This window comes from Serinus canaria, chromosome 3, assembly GCF_022539315.1.
Source record: "Serinus canaria isolate serCan28SL12 chromosome 3, serCan2020, whole genome shotgun sequence".
Classification (NCBI taxonomy): domain Eukaryota; kingdom Metazoa; phylum Chordata; class Aves; order Passeriformes; family Fringillidae; genus Serinus; species Serinus canaria.
Genome location: NC_066316.1, coordinates 6,421,447 through 6,442,369, shown reverse-complemented (window position 1 = coordinate 6,442,369; position 20,923 = coordinate 6,421,447). Strand labels below are relative to the sequence as shown.

At 38.6% G+C, this 20,923-nt stretch overlaps 1 protein-coding gene across 5 annotated transcripts in view; it reads right to left on the bottom strand.

The window, feature by feature from the left end:
* MACROD2 (mono-ADP ribosylhydrolase 2) overlaps positions 1-20,923 on the bottom strand; it is an 847,517-nt gene that overhangs the window by 585,895 nt on the left and 240,699 nt on the right. The window lies entirely within an intron of this gene.

Sequence of the window (20,923 nt, the reverse complement as noted above, 5' to 3'; positions counted from 1 at the left end):
AATCTTCATGTAAACTACAACATCAACTCAAAAGGTAAAACAAGCTCAAGTATAAAGGCTAAACAAATACTTACAGAGCTAAGAAAGGAAGTATCTGTATGAACATTGTTGGATTTCAGATTTTATTTCAGATTTAACTCGTTGAAACTTAGACCTGTGCCCTGCAGCATGTTTGAAGCAGTTAAACCACAACAGGTTTGGAAAGCCAAGGGGGGATGGGTTTTTAAGAGATCCACATCACCTGGTCACTGCAGGAGCTGTGTAGCTTCCTACAGGCTCCCATTTGGGCAACCCAGGGCTCTCAAGTGATCCCAGTGACCAGGCAGAGCCCACTGGGGAAACTCCCTCCCCCCCATGAAACAATGTCTGTCCTCTCCACCTCCAGGCCATAACTGGTTTTATGAGGTGTTGAGTATTTCCTGAAGTCAGGCAGCCCCAGGTGGGGAGGCAGATAACATCTTCAAATGGATGAAACTGTCTTCTGCTAAGTGTTAGACACCTGGTTGGCCTTTCTGAGGAGTTCTATACCTGAGTTCATGTTCAGGTGACACAGTAAAATTGGATAACCAGTTCCTTGCAATATTCCATGCCCATCCAGGACACATTGCCATTGATTTCCAAAATGTTTTTCTGTAGTACTTTATATTAGCAAAAGATAACTACAGAATCATGTGATACTGCACTCTCAATGAAATTTTCTAAAAATTTTTATTGAAAAGACCACGGATGCCAAGCCACCAGCTGCAAGCACATTGCACATTCTCTGTCCCAGGACACCGAGGCTTCTCATTCTACCTCACCTGAACTTCTGCTTTTAACTTACCCAAAATCTCTGCTCAACAGACTGCAAGATGCTGCTGCAAGACTAATATTTTCGAACATTAAGGGGAAGGAAGAATGTTTGAAATCCATCCTGTGCTCATAATATGAAATTTAATTGTTTTAACCTAATTACTAAATGCTCTTCCAAACCAAGCAGGATAAGTAAAATATGCACTGAAACCCCAAGAGTATTTTTATAAGCAGCACCACCATAATCTCTACCAACCTTGACACTTCCTGAGACACCAACATAAAAACAGCACAGATGCTTAGGACTAGCACTTTCTCCATGAACCTTTACAGAGGAAGAAGTCCTCAGGAATACTGGACAAGGACTCAAGTCCATGCAAGGATTTGCTTGGTGGCTGAACAATCACTCCCACCTCTGAGGTCCTTCCTGTCCTCACCAGTTCAGCCCTTTTGCTTTAAGCAGTGCCTGTGCAAGGCTCAGCTGCTCTCTCAACTGCACAAACCAAACTCTTCTTCCTCAAACTCCATTCACTTTGTCACAAGTCCAGCTCAGAGCACAGCCAAACAACAGGACCTGCAGAAGGAAGCCATTGCCTCTGCCTGGAAATGCAAGCACAGGTTTGGCACTTCAAACCTGTGATGGATTAAAATACCCAATATCAGCACTCCATGTGTCAGAGCTGCTGTGATCACACAGGACATTCCAGCTCCCCATCTATAACCCCTCTCATGTTGGAAGGGTGCTCTTAATACAAATACAGGTATGATCAAATGGCCTATCAGTAGTTTCCTGATCCCATATGTCTGTGTCCAACCTTTAAAAGCAAAGAAGCTCCAGAAGGATGAAAGAATAATTGAAAAAAATTGAATTCTTAACAGAGAAAAATCAATTCTATCACAACCAATCCTGACATATGACAAGGAAAATGGAAGACATCTGCCAGAATGGAACAAGTAGACATGCATACTTCCCTTATAAAGGTGGCACAAGAGAAAATGATTGAATACTCCAGACAGGCTTAGATGGAAAAGTAGAAATTAGCATTTGATATACTTCAGTGACTGATGATATGGAAGAATGAAAAGGGGGCTGGGAAGGGGGAGAACAGCACAAACAAAATCAAAACCCAAAACCCAAACCACCCAAAACTTTCATAATAACCTCTTTCTCCTATCATACTTCATTAAATACATGAATAGAGATGACCTCTGGTCTATGCAGCATTTATTTCATAACTCAATAACTCATACCATAAATACTCTATGCTTCAAATAATATATTCACTTCAGAACTATTTTGAAATATATTGCTAAATATGAGCACTCTGAATAACACAAAGTAAGATAATTGCAATGGCAGAGTAAATAGACAAATCTGATTCTTCAGCCTCTGCTACAACATGTCTTAGCTATATTAATTAAGAAAAAAGAGAAACATGGAACAGGCATGTACAAAATATTTACATGAGATATTCTGTTTTCTGGAGGTGTGTAGCAACTAGTAAGGTCAGTGTACAGAGAAACAAGCAATATTAACAGGGAAGCTTAGTGGAAATTACAGATAATAACAACAACCTCAGGAGGGAAAAATTATGGTCAAAGACATTTTGTTATTCTGGAGTATTGAGGAAGAAATTTAGACCATAATAAGGGCATGCTGCCAAATGAATAGAAAAGCGAAAACCCTCAATATATTGGTTTCACATAGTTCATCTGTATTATTATATAGATGCCCATCTGTATTATTCCAAACAGATATGGAAAAAAATTAGAGCATATCCCACTGTTCATTGTACAACTGGCTGAATCAAATCAAATCAAATCTGATTTGGCATCACATGACAGTGACAAGGAATTGTGCTTTACCACTGCTTTCTACAACCAATAAAAAATTGTCATCTCACTTCAAAGCCCTCACTCTGCCTCACAGTGTGCCTTTTTCCTACAGGCTGCCTTCCTGTTCAGGTTTATGGAAATCTCATAGATATGCTTTGGGTCATTTTCATACACAAGTGACCTGCCATTCAAGGTCTATGGGAAAGATGAGGGAAAAATCCCACAGACAAAACTGTCAGTCACAACTGAAAGAAATCCAATCTCTGATCTGCATGCTGATCAATTGACAACACTTGAAGGTACTGAAGAGAGGGTTTCTAGCTATCCCTCTTGGTACTCTGCTTCTTGAAATGAGTTTCAGGCTTACAAACCAAGCTACTTGGAAGGATTTTTGAGAGCACTGAGTCCTGCCTAGGGCCACCAGTTAGGCAGCAAACACCCACAGGGTGGTGGAGAACACCCTCTTCTCTTCTGCCTCCCATCCCAACAAACTGGCACCCCACAATCTGAGATCTCATAAATTCTCTGAAATAGCACACAACACTTGGGCTTTTGACTGACTGCAGAGACTTCATGCAGGTTGACCTGTCTTTTGAGAAGTGATCCTGTCACCCAGTGCCTTCGTGTGTGGAGAGCCCAGAAAAAACTGGGTTTCTGTATTTATTGTTTCACCACACTTGGGTGGACAAGCACATGGAAGGGGCTTCTCAATTCTGAAGACCGACAAACATGAACAACATCTTGAGGGCTGAAAAACAACTGGAGAAACTTCAGATTCATTTCATCTCTGTAGTTCAAGTTGTTCATGCTTGTGTAAAGCTATTAAAAGTAGTATTCTATTTTTTTTTTCATGAAAAATAATAGCTATTTCATTGCATGCTTCCATAAGTTTCAGAAGCCACTAGGGACAGCACTTTGTTCTCCCAACAATTCACCAGAAGCCATTAATGAAGAAAAACTATTTCCAAAGCTACTGCAGTCAATGGCATTGGTTGCACAAAGAAGTCAGCTGAAAATATTTTAATTGTATAAAATACATGAACAAAGTCAGGTATCAAAATAAAAATCCTATGCAAAAGGGCAGCATATGAAAAACATCATGTTAAACAAAAATATGTCATCTTCAACACCATCTTTCTTCCCTATACACTGAAGGATACTAACACAGGTGAAATCATTTCTTAAGTAATTTATTGTAAAACTATTGCATTTGTCCTCCAGAATTAAAGGGTTAAAGTTATATAGTAAAAATACTAGCTAATTTACTGCTATACAATATAGAACAACCTATTTCTTAGAGAAAATGTCTTAAAATTGCAAATGAAGCAAAAGCACAGGAAACACAGAATTAAGGGTATCATGGGATGCTGCTTAAAAAAAAATAACCTCAGCAAAACCAGCCTTGCAGTGCAGATGGTAATAAAAAGGGTAAGGTAATCTAACACCACAGCAAAAATTACAAACTCCTCCAGGAATAATAAGGCCCAAATTTCTTTTGTGACCTTGTGTGCAAGGCTGAATAAAGTGAAGCTATGATGTAAACAACATATGCAGATTTATTGTATTACATTTCAAGAATCTATAGTCTTTTTTCCATAGTAATTCCTGTTCTCTGGTGCTTTTCCAGATTCTTCATTTCTTATTTTCAGTAGGAAATCCATGAGGTTTGCTTATTTAGGAAAGTCACCTGTGCTTGATACATCTCTGAAGTAGCACTGCTCTTCCACAGGGCAAATGCCATGAGTGCATAAAACCAGGATAATGTCATTGCCATAGATGCACTGCTGGGGACAAAAGAAGAAACTGCTTTGTGCACTGCAGGATCTCTGCTACACACATCCTCCTTCTTGTGGACCTTCCAAAAATGCCCATTGCAAGAATGTGTGTGGCAACCAGGAGGAAAACAAACAAAACCAAACAAAAAGACGAAAAACTACAAAAAACCACCACTGAATGCCCACATAAAAATCAAAGAACCAACTCACAATGAAACTCAGCCTCATTCTGCTAAACCAGTAAAGTGCCTCTGCAAAGTTCATTGGAGTCAACTGCTGCCAAAGTTGCAACTGTACCTCTGAGACCAACGTCAAGAGGAAATAAATCCTGCCATCCAGAGACAACAGGTGATGCTCTAACGAACAAAGGTGGGGATCTTAAAAAGATTATTACACAGATGTCACTCAACTGCTAGGAACAGCAGTTTTTATTACTGGGATGGCCTCTGTCATTGGGAAGTTTAATGAACTGGAGATTTTTAATCAATGCACTGGTTTATAGGCCTCCAACATAATTAATTTTAAGAACGTAGCAATTATACAGTATTTCCTGGCCAAAATCTCAGCGTTCAAAAGCATGATCTTAACCTTTATCCTTAAAATTCTCCATCTTAAACACAAAAAGCACAGAGAAATCATTCATTTTGAGATGGCTAGCTCTCTGAATTAGGTTCACATTTCATTACAATCTACATTCACGTTCCTTAAAAATTCTTACTTTCAAAACCCTTGGTGCATACACCTTATTTAAGACCAAAATAGGACCTGCAAGTCTTGATGCTTAAAGTGCTGATTACCTAATGTGTCAATCCACGTTCTCTGTACAGTGCCTTCTTTCCTTAGAAATCAACATTCTGAGGCTGCACAAGGGGCCTTCCAGCAGGTAGAATTACAACTGGGGATCCTCCCAGCTCCAACCAACCACGCTGCAGAGCAAGTTTAATGAAAAGTAATAATAAACATAATAAACCATTATTCCAGTATATACTGCAAGGAACAAAACTACTTGTACCAATGTACTTATTGTTAAGTCAGACATGGGAAACTTGTATTTTTGAGTATTGTTTAGCTGAAATCCTATAAATTCAGCATTACAAACCACCAGTAATTGCCTGCCACTGTGAAAAGTATTGGGAATTAAATTTTAAAATCTACTGGTTGTTTTAAGAGAAGGTTGACCTTATCTGGATGCAGTTCACTGTCAAGCATAACAAAAGCAGCTGAAACATCCAACATAATCAATGTCCTTGCCATAAACTGGCAAAAAGCCCATATGGATAAAGAAATCAACAACAATTCAAAATAAAGCTCACTTGCCCACAAATCTGAAAATTTAAGTGCCCTGCATTTATTGCACACAGCCAATTATTCCTATTTTGACAAAGCACAAACCAACAGGAAGCTCACAAATTTTGGCAGATTTTTGTATTTTAGTTAAATGTCTCTGGATACCAGAAGCTCATATTAAAAATAAACTAAAAGCCAAGTCAGAGTTGTCCTGTCATGCTGGCAATGATGACTGGCAAATTCCTTCCATAAACAACTAAACAATGAAGAAAGTGTTCATTTTATCTCACACTTATGACATCATCTTTCTTAGTCTTCGAGTGCTCTGCTCCAATTTTGCAGATGAGAGCTGTAATGTCAATAGGATTCACACTTTTGTCAGCCCACTCAAGCAGCATAAGGGCTCAGAGAAACACGGGGCTGATAAACCTGTCTGAATGTCACACTTTTGGCAAGAGAAAACAGTAGGAAAGGCTCCAATAGTGCTTTTCCAGTTTTTCCCAGTCCAAACTGCTGACATTAAGGCATGTGTGAAGGAGCCATTCACTTCCTTTTAATTGTGTTAGTGTTGAGACACCTGACATGCCACACTCTTTTCCAGATGGAAAGGAGACAGCCAAGCCCTACATACAGTGAGCACAAAAATTGCTTGTTGTTGTTTACTAAAGAGGGAAGTGATAAGTCTGGAGAAATTCAGGCTACCCTGTGCTATCAAACCAAGCTCAGCTCACACTCCTCCCAACTTGCTCCCCCAGCTTCCCAAAAGAAAAAGAAGGTGGAAGGTGTTTTAGGCGGTATCACCCCGAAGAAATGGATCTGGCCACTCTGAAATCCTTTCCTCAGCCTCCTGGGCAGGCACAGCACTTGGTTTCCAGCTGGATACTGCACAGATTGCAAAGACAACAAAGGTTTATCTGCATTTCATTGCTAAGACGCCTACTCTGCCCTGGATTTTTACTCATGTTGCTGTGCTATTATTACATGACTGTCATTTTTTAGGAAATATCCATATTATTGCCTTCAAAATGTCTCTGAAACCCTCTTTGCCATCATGGCTATTGAAGACATTGGACCACTGCTGTCATACTAATTCTGTCTGGTGCATTGAACTATGGACTCTTTTTTTCCTCCTCCACGGTTCAGACACATTAAGTTAAACTCAGAGAAAGGCTAAAAACAAGAACCTGATAATAAGATAAAAAGCATGTCTTCTAGGGCAATGAAAATCAGATTTTATTTTTAAAAAGCTGTTTACTGATGCTCTGATGCTGCAGTAAAGAACACACAAATGGACAAACTGGTATGATTTGCTGTCCAGCTGTCTCAGCAACCTATGTCACTTGATGGCCAAAGAAAATGCTTACAGAAGAGGACAAATCAAAGAAAGAAATTACCAGCACTGGAAAAATCACAAACATGAGAAAGATGTCTTTTCTGTATGACTATGGCCTTGCTTTTTATCATGTGGTTTTGGCATTTTTGGGTTTGGTTTGGGGTTTTTTTGGTTTTGGGCTGGGGTTTTTTTCCTAAGTATTTTCTAAGTGTCTCAGACCCAAATAGGCTTTTGAATTTGTATCTTCCAATTTTATGTAGTCTTCTAATGCAGACAAGGAAATTAATACCACAGGTTATTCTGACAAAAGGCACATTGCTGACCTAGAAAACAGAATGTTAATAGAAAAACTTTCTATAATCCTTAAGGAAGTTTTTTGTCTAGGGGCTTTTTTCCCCTCATTTACAACACATACAGACAAGTGCTCCTTCTCTGTTGCCTGATGTCTATTTTTCTTTGGATTTTTTGTAATACATCTTTTTCTTCTCTGTACATTTCAGCATTTTAGAGCTCAGCACAAGAAAATAGGAGACTGCAAGGGTGTGCTCCATTACTTATAAATGTTTCAAAAATACTAAGTGCACGGGCCGGTCAAAGCAGATGAATTGTTAAGGCAGAACAGATATTTGCATTTTTGGAGTACAGTTATTAAGCAGTCATCGTGCAGTGATTATACAAATTTATTCACTACAATCAGCCAGCAGTTGACAGGCACAGGTCAAGGATTTAGACAGAGCAGGCTATCAAGTAATAATTATAAAATGACTGTGTTAAAGGAAGCCTTGTAACAGTGATGCATCCTCACAGCCCAAAAGGCTTTTGGCATGTCATTCCAGAGAATTTTAAAGGTACAGTGAAAATTGAAAAAAAAAAGTATGATGTTAACCATTCTTTCCCCACAAAACTGCAAGGGGAGGTTATATAAAAGCCTTTCTTGACAGAGAACAGGGAAGGAGGTCATTCTCACACAAATCTTTGTGGATTTGAAGCCTGAGGGCTTCCATAAGGAAATATGACTTCTAATTAAATATAACTGATCCAGACATGGGAGAAGGTGATTTTTCTCTTTAGCCATAGGGTGCACCAAGCACCAGAACACTATGCATCACTGCAGGAATGAAAGAATACATTAAAGTTTCTGAGAAAGCCTGGGAGAAGACACTGAGCCAGAGCCAGACAAAGGAGGTACACTGTGCAAGGGGAATAGCTCCGCTTCTGAAAAATCTTTCAAAAGAAAGGTGGGCAGATCTGCCAAGAAAAAGCTTTCATGATTTACAGCTTCAAATATTAATCCTCAAAAAATTTCTAAGGAATTTGATTGTTTGTTTTTAAGAGCCATCTCCTCCCTTCCCCTCTAACCCATACAGGTTTAGTTGGACCATGCAGCAGCACATCACCTTCCTGGAGGTTTCCATGATGCACCAACTGTGAGAGAGAGGGTGAAGAAAGTACCAGAGGAAAGGTCACTTACAGAAGCAAAGTACATTCAGTGCTGGGCATACTTCAAAAGGACTTAAAAAAACCATGGGGATTGTAGGAACTCTGAATTAGGGCAGCAGCTGGAATGTACAAAGGGGTAAGACTGAGCATAAACAAAGGAGATACTCTCTGCCTCGCAGCAAGGCTTAACAGGCTCTAGGAAAACTCCAAGTTATTTACTGAGGAGCAGCTGTTTTTTCTTATTTCCTGGACCATTTTCACTTGTGCTAATTTACTTTTATTGTGAACCACTGAAGGGAGAAAACTTGGTTGAGATACTCCTCAGTCTGCAATCACAGAAACATTCTCTCAGTTTGGAGTGCTGTTTCAAACCAGATTAATTAATGGTATTAAGCATACAAAAACTGCCTTGCAATAGGTAAATCCAATTGAATGCATTACAATGTATTCTAATGGAATAAATACAAGGGAAGAAAAAGGTAAACAGTAGATTAACCAGAAAAATAATGTATGAACAAGGTTCTTTCAGACAGTGTTTTAACACAAGCCTGAGAAGTAATTAGTCATAGAAACAAATATTCTGAAATATTCTTTCCTTTTGTTGAGTACCTGTGACAAATCCTACATGCAACACAATCAAGAAAAAAATAATTTACTAGATCTTGCCAAAAGATACCTAACAAGATCTAGGACGCAATCAACATTTAGCAATGCTGAAATATCAACTTGTTCAGCCACATGCAAAAATATCACAAACTAAATACAACATCCCCTCTAAAACCACTATCATATCCTGATACAGACTTACACTACAAATCAAATGCAGATGAGAAACTATTTATTTGCACTAGTGTGTCAGATTGCATGGCAGAAACTGACAAATCTACAAAAAAAATATTAGATCTATATCTCAATCTATAAAAATTCACAACCTTCACACATAATTGACTGTATCTGCTGTACAGGAGCAAGCTGCCATCATCGGACCATGCCTTCCTTTTCCACTGCTAGACAGATTGTGTCTGACAGCAAAGTCCTGTTTCCAAGGTAAATGGAAAAGCCTTACACTAACTTAAGATTGTAGGAATTATCTTAAGAATTATGAAGTGGAAATTAGTGACAGAATAATCACGAATATAAAGAAAAGGAATAAAAACCCTCATGTGTTTATTTATTTATTTAATGACAGAAATAAAACCAAGATAATGGGAAAGCTTGAGATACCTTGCCTTCCACATTGCCCACTGTACCTGGGGGTTATTTGCAGTGCAATCACTTCGGACAGAAATAATATAAAAAACCTGAGAAGGGCACAGAGCCTGATAACAGCAAGAAACCATTAGAGTGAAATGGAAGACTGATTCCAAAAGTTGCATGGGGAGCTTCTCTGAGCAGTTTCCTGCCCAGTCCTCCACAGGGCCACACCACAACAGCTTGTTTAATCAAGGCCCACACAAGCTTTTTTAACCTACAAAAAATGTAAACCTGTAATTAATGAACTTATTACTTATCTGAGCTGGCTGCAACCCTCTTTATGCTCCATGAGTTGTGGGAAGGGAAATTAAAGTACTAAGCACAGCTTAAATTTACAATCTAATAGTTTTCAAGTAAGAAACAAGACATCCTACACAGATGGCTATATTTACCAGTTCGGTAATTCCCTCCCAAATAACTTTATGTTTGTCCTAAAACACCATTAAAGCACAGATAAGGAACAGAAGAACTAAAGAGCTGGTTAATCTGTGTAGCATCATTATGTATTATTTAGTTTAATATCTTCTTGTAGTAAATACAAAATCATTATGTGCCATTTTCTTCAAGAGAACATTGTAGTAAATTTGGTGTTGCAACAGAACCATTAAAGTATAATAGTGTACACAGAAAAATTCTACTGATTAGCAAACAAAAATATGTAATTATAGCCACAGTGTGGGACTCAGTTGGCTGGTGTTTTATTGCATACTGTTCTGTAAGACTACTTTGCTGCCAAAAATAATGAGCAAAATACTGAGTTGCTAGTTCCAGTTGCACTAGAGTTTTTTGTCTTGATTTTATTGACATTTATAAAGCGACTGTCACATGTACCAAACAAGTCACATTGCCAGCCCTGGGAGCTGCAGTCTGCAGTGATTAACAAGTAAACAGCATCAATTCCATAGCAACATTCTACGGATGTGGATCAATATTAACTGATTTTTTAAAGAGGTAATTCTGAACAACACTTTGGCCAAAGCATCTCAAGTGCTCTGCAGTTTGAGCAATATTAACAAAATAATACAAGAGCACTGAGACATGGCTTTAAAATGAAAAAGCAGCTCAACATTAGCCCATAAAAGCTGTAGTAAACACGTTCAAGTGTGCATATTTTCAATATATAAAAACATAGCTTTGAAAGGAAATACATATAATGATGAGTAGAAAGACTGAACAATATATATCCTGTGGTATCTGGTATTATATTTATGCCTCCAAATTTTATTTTCCAGCTTGCATTAAAGGGAGGAGAGGGAATAATATATATTTGATGCACTGTACAAAAAAAATAGATGGTGCCAGTTTAAAAAGCTTGCAGAGGAATTAAAATCACAAAGGGTTAATCTGTTTCTGAAAAGGTACATTGAATGTTTACATCAGAGGCATTAAACCTTAGGTAGCTCATATCTAAACTGCAGCCTGATATCACTAGAAAGGAGCAACCACTCCAGTGTGACAAACTGAGAGGACAGGCACCACTGGCTGAAGGTACCAAAGCAACAAAGACTCCATCCGTGATGAACCTTGGCAATAAATTCCTCTTCAAGTTTGGCCTCCTTTCTAGAAACATTTATAGCACAAAACCTTGGCCCATTTTTAGAAAAATAAAAAAAATACTTAATAGTTTGTCAGTGGTGTCAAATGTAGAATAAAGTTCAACATGATTCTTATTATTAATCCACCCACTCTCAGAAAACATACTTTTAAAACCAGCTTCACCTACTTACTTTCACAGAAGTCAAAGGCTTGCAAAGAGCAAGTCATGAGCTGGATTATGAGAAGAGACTGTGGTGAATTGGGCAAGGCATTGTAAACAGCCATCTATACACAGGGGATATTATCTGCACTTTTCTATTAAAATTTACCATTTTGGGTACATCTCCATTAGCAAATACAGAGGACCAATAAGAACACACCTGTAGAGTAAAACAGCTGGTGGTGAGAGCCTGTTGTATAAATACTACACACAGTTCAGGTCCTTTTTGATGGTGCAAAGGGTTTTTGTTTGTTTGGGGGTTTTATTTATTTTTATTTTGAGCTAGATCTTGACTGCTTCTAGGGCTGAATGCCAGTTTTCCAGTGGAATGCATTAGGGGCACATTTTCCAGTCTACTTGTACCAGAAAGAAACCTAGCTCATGTGCTCCAAGGTACATATATCAAAGTGTTTGGCCACAGGACATAGGAACTTCCTTCAAAAGCACATGCTGGGCCCTTATTATAAAAAGCAAGGTGCATCCACTTTGGGTAGATGGGTTTAATAAATTTCAATTTTAACCTTATGGGTTTAAATTGAAATTTATTTGAATTTTTCAGGATTTTTAGTCACGCCTGAGTTAGTGTAGCTGAAAATAAAGGGGGAAAGCCCCACTCTCACTCAAATAAAAACAAATCTTTACATTTTCAAAGCAGCAGTTTGGTACTGAGCCCGCCAACCTGTACGAATCAAAGTTCAAAAGATCAAAGCAACAACTCACATCAAACTCGAGCTCTGTATCAGCCACACACAGAAGTCAGCATGATAGGATATTCATCCCTTAAGGTTTTAGTTGTAAACAGGCACCAACAAACAACTGAGCAATGGCAGAACAAAAACATTCAGCAGCCACCCTAGGGTACAGGCATAAACAAGCCCTGTCTTACAATGACTAATACATTCTGCTGGCAGTGGTGATGTTAAGGATGAAGCCTTGGGAGCCAACGAGACTGAGGGCAGGACAGACAAACTCAGAGCATCAAGGAGACTCACACAAATAACCCAATCCTATGGTTCTAGTTACTTCTGATGGGCAGATGGAGAAAAGGAATCCTTCCCTGCCTTCACAATATTATACAAAACATTTTACACAGCAAAGTCCTTGTGAAATACACATCCGAGGTCAAACCAAAAGCAACACGTGTGAATATGCTGAGGAAACATTTTACAAGACAGTCTCCAGAAGACCAATGGTTAACTTACAGCCCCACACCATAAATATCCCCTGTATTCCAGTATTACCAGCATCACACTGTAAAGACAAGCTGGTCACGATCCCATGGAAAGATGGTGTCTTTCACTCTGATAAATGGATATCTTAGATTTACAAGCTTTAATACTATTAATGGCTTTTATTTTCAACATAGAATCAGAGAATAAATTAGGCTGGATTGGAGCCTTCAGGGTATGCAGTCCCACCACCTGCTCAGGTTCCCTTTACAAAACAAATGCATGGTTGAACTAGATCGGCCTTCCATCCTTCTCAAGTGATGAAAAATTACAGAAAAAGTTGAAGAGCTGTTCCACCATCTAAAATCTGTTTATTGTTATTATTTTTACTAATTATGTTTACGCTCCAGGGTGAAACAACACCCAACACCTACATGTTATTGAAAGTAAATGCTTTTCAATTATTAAGATGGAAGAGTGAAAGCTAAACAATAAAGAATGAAGGCTGGCTCAAAAGGCTCGTGCAAAAACAGTCCTGAGACGACACCTAGCCAGTTTGGCTAGGTGCCCATTTGTGGTGATAGCAAGAACCACAAAAAAATAGGTGCAGCTAAAGTATTAAGGAGGATGAAAGGACTAAGCTGACAGCAAACACAAGCCAGATCTGAATTCTCCAGTCAGGCTCTGTTTGGGGAGGCCAGGCTATTATTGTTATCTGAGGACTGAGGTATGCACAACACGGGCAGGCACTGCCAGCACAGGGATGAGCCCAAAGAGCTTTAATGAGGGACAGTCCGAAGCCTCGAGTCTGTCTCTGTAACACAGTGAGAGGCAGAAGAGAAAGGGGTGACTTTTAACACAGCCTTCAGCAGAAGCACAGGGTTCTGATTTATTTTTCTCACATCCAGATCTTCTCCTTAATTCTTCTCTTCCTTTCCAACAACAAGGTTTTATTTATAACTATCTCTTCTAATTAGAAGGCCAACTTCCTGATCTCTTGACCTATTGCACAATATGATTTTAATTAGTTCACACTGACATGCAAAGGCTTGGAGTTGAAGTATTGCTTTGCCTGAACAAACCTATTTGCCCATTGAAATCCCTTACATAAATATCCCAGCAAGACTTTTTAAAACATTTTTTAAATGATTACTGTACAAAATTCAGTGGGATAGAGTAATGCTATAAAGAGCGATGTTCATGACTTTCTGAAAGACAGTTTTCTCTGTTGAATTACACTTCTTTCATAATTTTTTTCAAATAAAAAGTATTTTTTAAAATTGAATACCAACATATCATTCCTTCTCAATTAATGCCTTATGGGCATGTTAGCACAGATACAGATATTACAAGAACATTTGTTTTGAACAGCTCTTTTATCAGAGAACTTTATGTACTTTGTAATGGAGATGGACAACCAATAGGAAAATACAGTGAGGGAAACTGAGGGCAAAATGATGGGTAGTACTTCTAGTACTGTTCAAACCCACCCTGTAGCTCCAGAAAGCCCCAGATCTCCTGTCTTCCCTTCACTCACTTCACACTCAGCTCTTCCACATCTCCATTCTGGACTTTTGGAGTTGCTGGCCAGGTAAAAGCCACATGTGCTACAGCTAAACTGAAATACACCAGCCACATAATTCCAACAAAATACATAATGGTAGAGTCTCCCTGGATTTCCCCAGCTTCACAGAGACTTTAACTTCTCTCTGGATGTCAGTTTTTAGAAATGTTTTAGAACTCTACTAGTTTTGAAACTTGCAACTCTCTATCAAATACATCTGCAAATAACCCTTAGACTAAATAAGGCGTTGGGAATTAATAGTAGGTAACAGCACCAGGAAACCAGAGTGGGAGTGTTTCAAAATCTGCAGACTGCTTATATAGGATGGGGCACAACCAAAGCACAAACTGACACTATCACTATTTCCTTTCCAGTTGGACGAGAAATCCCTGACAAAACTGTCTCGGACTTCAAGGAGTCCCAGGTCACACTACAGCAATCTGCCTGTCTGTGAATGAGTAAGAGAAGTCTGTGCACCTGTGGTCAGGACACTTACAAAATACAGGAAAGATCATGGACATGACAGAGAGGATGACTCAGTGAGCATCAGGGCTTGAACTTCCACCTCTAGCATTTACTGGTGGAATATTGACCATCATCCCATCTAAATGTTCTCATCTTCAGCAGATTCCCTATCAAATATGAGTTAGTGTTGCAAGTCGACCTACTTGAAAGCAACAAAATAGCTCTATGAGACAGCATTTGCACTTTTTTTAGAGTCAATCATTGTGAAATTACTGATGTTCCCTTGATATTTTAAATAGATACCCCAGGAAAGTACAGAATAAAAAGCGACAAGAAAAAAAGTTTAGATAGTCATGCTCAATCTTTCTCTTCTATTATTCATTAACCTGCAGGTTTGAAGGGGGAACGCAGTTGTTAGGGCTTCTCAGAGAAACCTGGCCTAATTAAGTTTTAATTCCAGCAAATCAGGGGCTATACTTCATCCCTGTCAAACACAGAGACACATTTAAACACCATTTCCCAAAAAGACAACGTCCCTTGGTAATTCCACAATGGATTCAGTCCAAAATTCGGCACCATCTGTTTATCATAAAAGATTTTCGTGATTCAGGAGTCCAACCAGCCTCTTTGTCTGTAAGACTTTGGCCACATCTTTCTCCAGAACTCTGTGAACAATCAAAAAATCATTGCAGAGCAGCTCCAAAAGAGCCCCTTCCTTCCTCTTAAACCTCTTTCTACATATTGGCTTCAGGCTATGCTTAAATTTAAAATGATGGAGAAGTGCTTTAATAGTAACATTAGATATATACATATATATTTATATATATAAAACCCAGGGTTCAATGCCTTCAAACATCAAAAATCAGAGGGACTGCTGCAGGGGGAAGGGAGAAGTGCAGAGATTTGTATGTAAAGCTTTTTGGAGAGTATCAGTGCTAGGACAAACCACAAGACCCAGTAGCCAGTGTCACTATTCTCATTTCCATGGATGAATTCCTAAATTAATCTCAGGGACAAAATAAATTGTTCCCACAATGCAATGGACAGTAAGGAGAGTAATTTCTTGCAATACACAAGATTGCTTGACTGAGAGGAAAGCTTCCCCCTCTGTTGTCATTGGTCTCTTTAACGCCCTTTCTAAACATATTCTGGTCTTGAGCTTTGTGAAAGAATTAAAACCCAAACCCTGCTAAAACACACACAAAAATAATGTGTGTATGGGCATAGCAATCACTAGAGTCAATGAGGCATTCATGGCTCTGCTCCCATTCCTGCTGCAGTGGGTGTGACTGTTGTACTTTTTCCCCAATTCTCATTTACTTACACTAGGCCAGATACTGCTTCACCACACATCAAAGCAAAAACTGCTACAAAGTAAAGCAGAAATGGATCTAACTGTACAAAACAAGGCATATTTTTTAAAAACATTAAATGGGATACAACACACATGAGGCACCACAGAACATGAATGTGCATCTCAGAAAGGGTTCTTCATAAATGAGGATTCTTGGAGCATTCTCCACTGGATGCAGAGACACCTGGGTGGATGCACAAAGCACCAAACCAACTGCAGTGCTCCTGTCCCCCAGCAAAGGTATGGGAAAACAACAATTAAGCTTTTGTCAAACATCCTTTTTTCAACAAGCAAAAAAGTTCTTTCTAAATACCTGTGCTGCCAATGTCTCTCTCACATGTATAATTAATAGTCCTTCTTAAAACACTACAAACAGTCAAATGGCATTGTTAAATAACCAAATGTGTTTTCCCTATCTTACTTCTGATTATTCAACGTTAGCACATAAATTGACAGTTATTAAGCAAATGATAAATGTTATCTTTTCATACAAAAAGTGCTTTAGTGAATCAAAACCATTAACAGTTCCCAAGAGCACAAATGTAATTCTTCTATACTACTGAAAAGAAAAGCTACCAAAAAAAAAATTAGAAAAAGAAGAGATGTTATTACATTCAGGAGCATATGCAGACATTCCCCAGAAGAGGCAAGTAACAGACCTGACCTAACACAGTACAGCTTCAAAATCATTGTAAAAGGAATTTAGTGTGTGTAAGATTAGAAAACATGAAATTTGATTTCTTTTCCTTATGCCTCAGACCTTCTGTAATGCTTCTAGTCAATTTTACCAGAAGAAGAAATACTACAAATTTTAAGCATAAATCTACACTTGTACTTTTTTTTTTTTTTTGATACATAAAATGTATCCTTTGTCAAGCACAATGATCACATTAAAGAATGGGAACATTAAGTTATTTGTGTTCAAGTGCTTCATCTAGCTCAGAAGATTCAGAAACACAGCAGAAACTGGAAGGACAGGTTTTGGAAATTCTTCCACGACAAGTACTGGTGACTTAAAGCTACAATCTAGAAGATGTCCCACATTCCCCTGCCTTTTCAAATGCTGTTACTCTGACATCTGCCAGGGAAAGGAACTGAAAACATGCTGTGAAAGGACCAGCATTGTTCTTCTGCTTGGAGAAAAGCACATCTTGTACCTGTAAGAGATCCCTTGGCCTTTGTATGACTTCTTGACTTAGCAACACCAGAGTTTACAAAATGGCCATCCAGCAACAACCAGCATAGCCACAGAGCAAATCCTTTCTCCTGGTTTTCCTCCATCACACTTTTGAAGCAAATGAGTGGAAAGAGGTCTCAAATCATAAAGTGAATATCCTACAAGTACATGGTTTTCCCTAGGAAAGGGAACAGAGGTACTTCTGGCTAGTGAGACAGGAAATGTGTAAATCCCATCCCACTTTCTCATTTAAGGAGTTTAATAAAGCAGCCCTGTATTGTGGCACATCAATATATTTTGGCAGCATTTGGAGAGATAGCACCTCCTGAGCTCTGAGTACCACATTTTACTGTACCCTGTCAGGTCAGATAAAAGCTGTCTGCAACTTTTATATTCTTCCTAGACAGAAGAGTTATACAATATTGCCAAGAAGCTATAGAACCATACAGGGTAGCCCATCATTACTGCCAAACAATAAGATTCTATTTCTTCCTCTGTCTAAAAGGTGTTCTGGCAACTCTACAAAGATTCAAGAAAGCAGCATATTCTCCAGCTACTCTGCAACACACATTGAGACAGGGCCTTAGAGAGTCTGACTTTGGAGACTGACCTCTTACAATTTCTTAAACAATTTGTAAAACAACCTTCCTATGAAATGATTTTTTTTTCCAGTTTCACAGTTAGAGAACAAAAATTCTTTAAAAATCAGTCTCCTTCTTCCAAAAGGAGTCCTAAAGGAGTAAGGTACAAAGTAAAAGGAACAGGGGAAGTAAGGAAATAAGAGCACACAATAAGTATGTCAATTATTTCACCATGCTAAATATGACTGGAGAAGAGAGAAACTTCAGTTAATAGCAGGCTGATTATTCCAGCAGGGCCACTTAATAGTAATGATGGAAAGATAACACTTGTCTAACTAGTGTTTGTAAAGCACTTTACATTCCTCAGATAGAAGAACTATAGATATGCCAAACACCATCATCATTACACCGGCTGCTGCTCTGACTTCTGTAAATAATGAAAGGTTGTGACATTATTCTGGGCAAGCATATCCTAATGGAACATCTGGGGATGGGAGGAGCACACATGACCAATCCCTCCATCCCATATTTTATGCATGAGGAGTAATAATTTATCATGTGGTCACAGCACAGTGGCCAAGAGGAACAGCTTGGAGCTGATAATGCTTCCTGGAGAGACTACAGAGTTCCTCTTGGGAAGACAAGATGTGATCAATAAGCAGGAGTGGCAAGCTGCAATAATATGGGTTGACTCTCAAAGCAGTCTTGCTTTTAAAGAAATTTGTTTTCTTTACTTTGTTGGAAAGTCTTAAAAACATCTTCCAGTCCAGTGCTCAATACCTTTAGGGCACAATTATACTTTTGCCAGAAGCACTAATTAATTTTAATTACTCCTTCTGACAAATATTTTGTATAGAGTTTAATATAGCTATGTTTTATTACTCCAGGAATTTAAGATTTTACATTAGAAAAAAAATCCCACCTGTTCTATTACCACAAGAATAATTAAAGGAGGAAAGATATAAAACATGCAACACAAAATGAGCAAAACTCTGAATTTCAAAGTAGGAAGGAAACTTTCTGAAACTCATTTTTCAGACTGTTTACAGTAAATACAAATTAAATGAACTTGGTTTTGCCCAAATTATTTTTGCTACTCATCTATCAGATAAGAGGCAAATACAGTGGCAATAATAAGGGTGCAGTGGAAATGGAAAGGCATGACAAATAAGCCTGTTCCAGCACAGAGAAGACAGACAGGGAAGTTTGGTGATGCTTTAGTTTTTGGGAGATGCCCATTATTCTTTTCAATGGTGAGGTGATTCATTAAATGGTCTTGGGCAGACAAGCCTGTCAATACTGAAACAAAGCAACATACAAACCCATCATTTTAATTAAGGACTTAGAGGATGTCCAGTGAGTTAATTGCTATTAAAACACACACAAAGAATGTTCTTATTTCATCTGACGTGTTTTCTTACAGACACTCACAGGAGGAATGCTAAATGTAATGATAAAAATGTTTTCTGTCTTTCTGTGTAGGAAGAGATTATCAGCAAACTAGGAATTCAATTCCACTGGATAATCACTGCATAGTAGCTAATTTTACAAGGTACACATGTGGCTGTACTTCACTTAAATATGTATTTAATTCAACTAGAAATTCTCATATCAAGATGTTGCTTTAAAACATCTAACACCAAGCAAGCCTGCAGTAAAACACCATCCAAAAAAAACTTCGTAATTGTAAAAAAATGGAAATTAATGAAGTTGGTGACTCTAAGTGTTGTCAAAAAGCATCTCTTTATGCCTAAGGTGACCTTAAGCCATGGCTGGTGATTGAAGAACTACTAAGACAAAAGGAAAAAGAGAATTATCTACACTGCATGAAACAACACCACAGAGAACCCCTTACATTCCACAACCCAAGTGCACAGAAGGGAATGAAGCTGAAATATGGTGCACAGCAAGCAGAAATATTAGTGATAAGAGACCTGCAGTGCAGCCCCTCACGCAGGGCATGACAGTTCCCAGACACCAGAGCTGGTCAGTCTCTGCATGTGTCACTTGGGGTGGCTGGAGGGGACTGGGCAGGAACCCACTCCTCCAGAGGAATGCAGTTCCTGTCCTCCTGCTGCTGTTTCATGTCATGCTCCGACCAGGAGCTCTCACAGAGAGAGAGCTGGCAGAGCTGGAAGGTGTCAGGAGGAGACAAGTCAGCTCCCTGAAGTCAAGGCAGGGAAAACCTTCCCCAGTGCTTCCAGCAGGTGACCTCCACCATGCTCCGCCTCATTAGCACTGTGCTCCAGGCACCCTACTTTCCACTTAGGTAATGAGGAACATTCATCAAAACTATTGTCTTAGCTTTTTTCAGTACACTACAGACTTTGCAAATCTAACCCTCTTTCTGCAAATACATTTGCTTCACCTTAACATTTGTGCAGTATTTATTAGATGCTTTTTGCAAAAACTTCTCCTTTTGAACGAGTAAGATCTGACTACTAGCATTGTGTTAGATATAATGAGAGGAGTTTTCCATGCATTTGGGTTCCTTTCTAAAGACCAGTTTCAGTGCCTTTCTGATTCAAAACCAAACTCTTGTACACACATCCTTCAGTATTACTCATCAGCTAATTCAAACACAGGTATCACCCAGTTTCAGTGAAAAGACTAAAATGAAGACCAAGATAATAACTTAATACAAGCTGCTATAATATGATGAATAGGACATTTTAGAAGAGCTTGCTAGGAAAATAATTCATATTGTATAATAAATAAAAAGGATCATACTTTCAAGAGCTTTTGAAATGCTCCTTTCCCCTTGATGAATTACAATGCAATTTTCTAGCCAACTAATTTCACTAAAGAAGATAATGACTTGAGCAAAAGGCTAATCAACTGCCAATCAGGATTCCTTGAAGCACAGAATGTCAAACATCCCAGCAAGTTTTTTCACAAGTCGTAAATGCACTAAAGTTCCATGATATGTCATAAAGCCTGTGATGAAACTATGAAGTTGATGAAGCATTCTTATTTCTCCAGTGATATTCTTAAACAAACAAGTTCCAGCTTTAACCAAATCTTCCATTAATATTCAGACCTATTAAAGAAGCATCATCACTACACAATTAGCTGTGTAAATGTCAGTCAGGGAACTAAACAGATTAATCATCCAGGTTGCTTTCTCTAGCAAGTGTCTG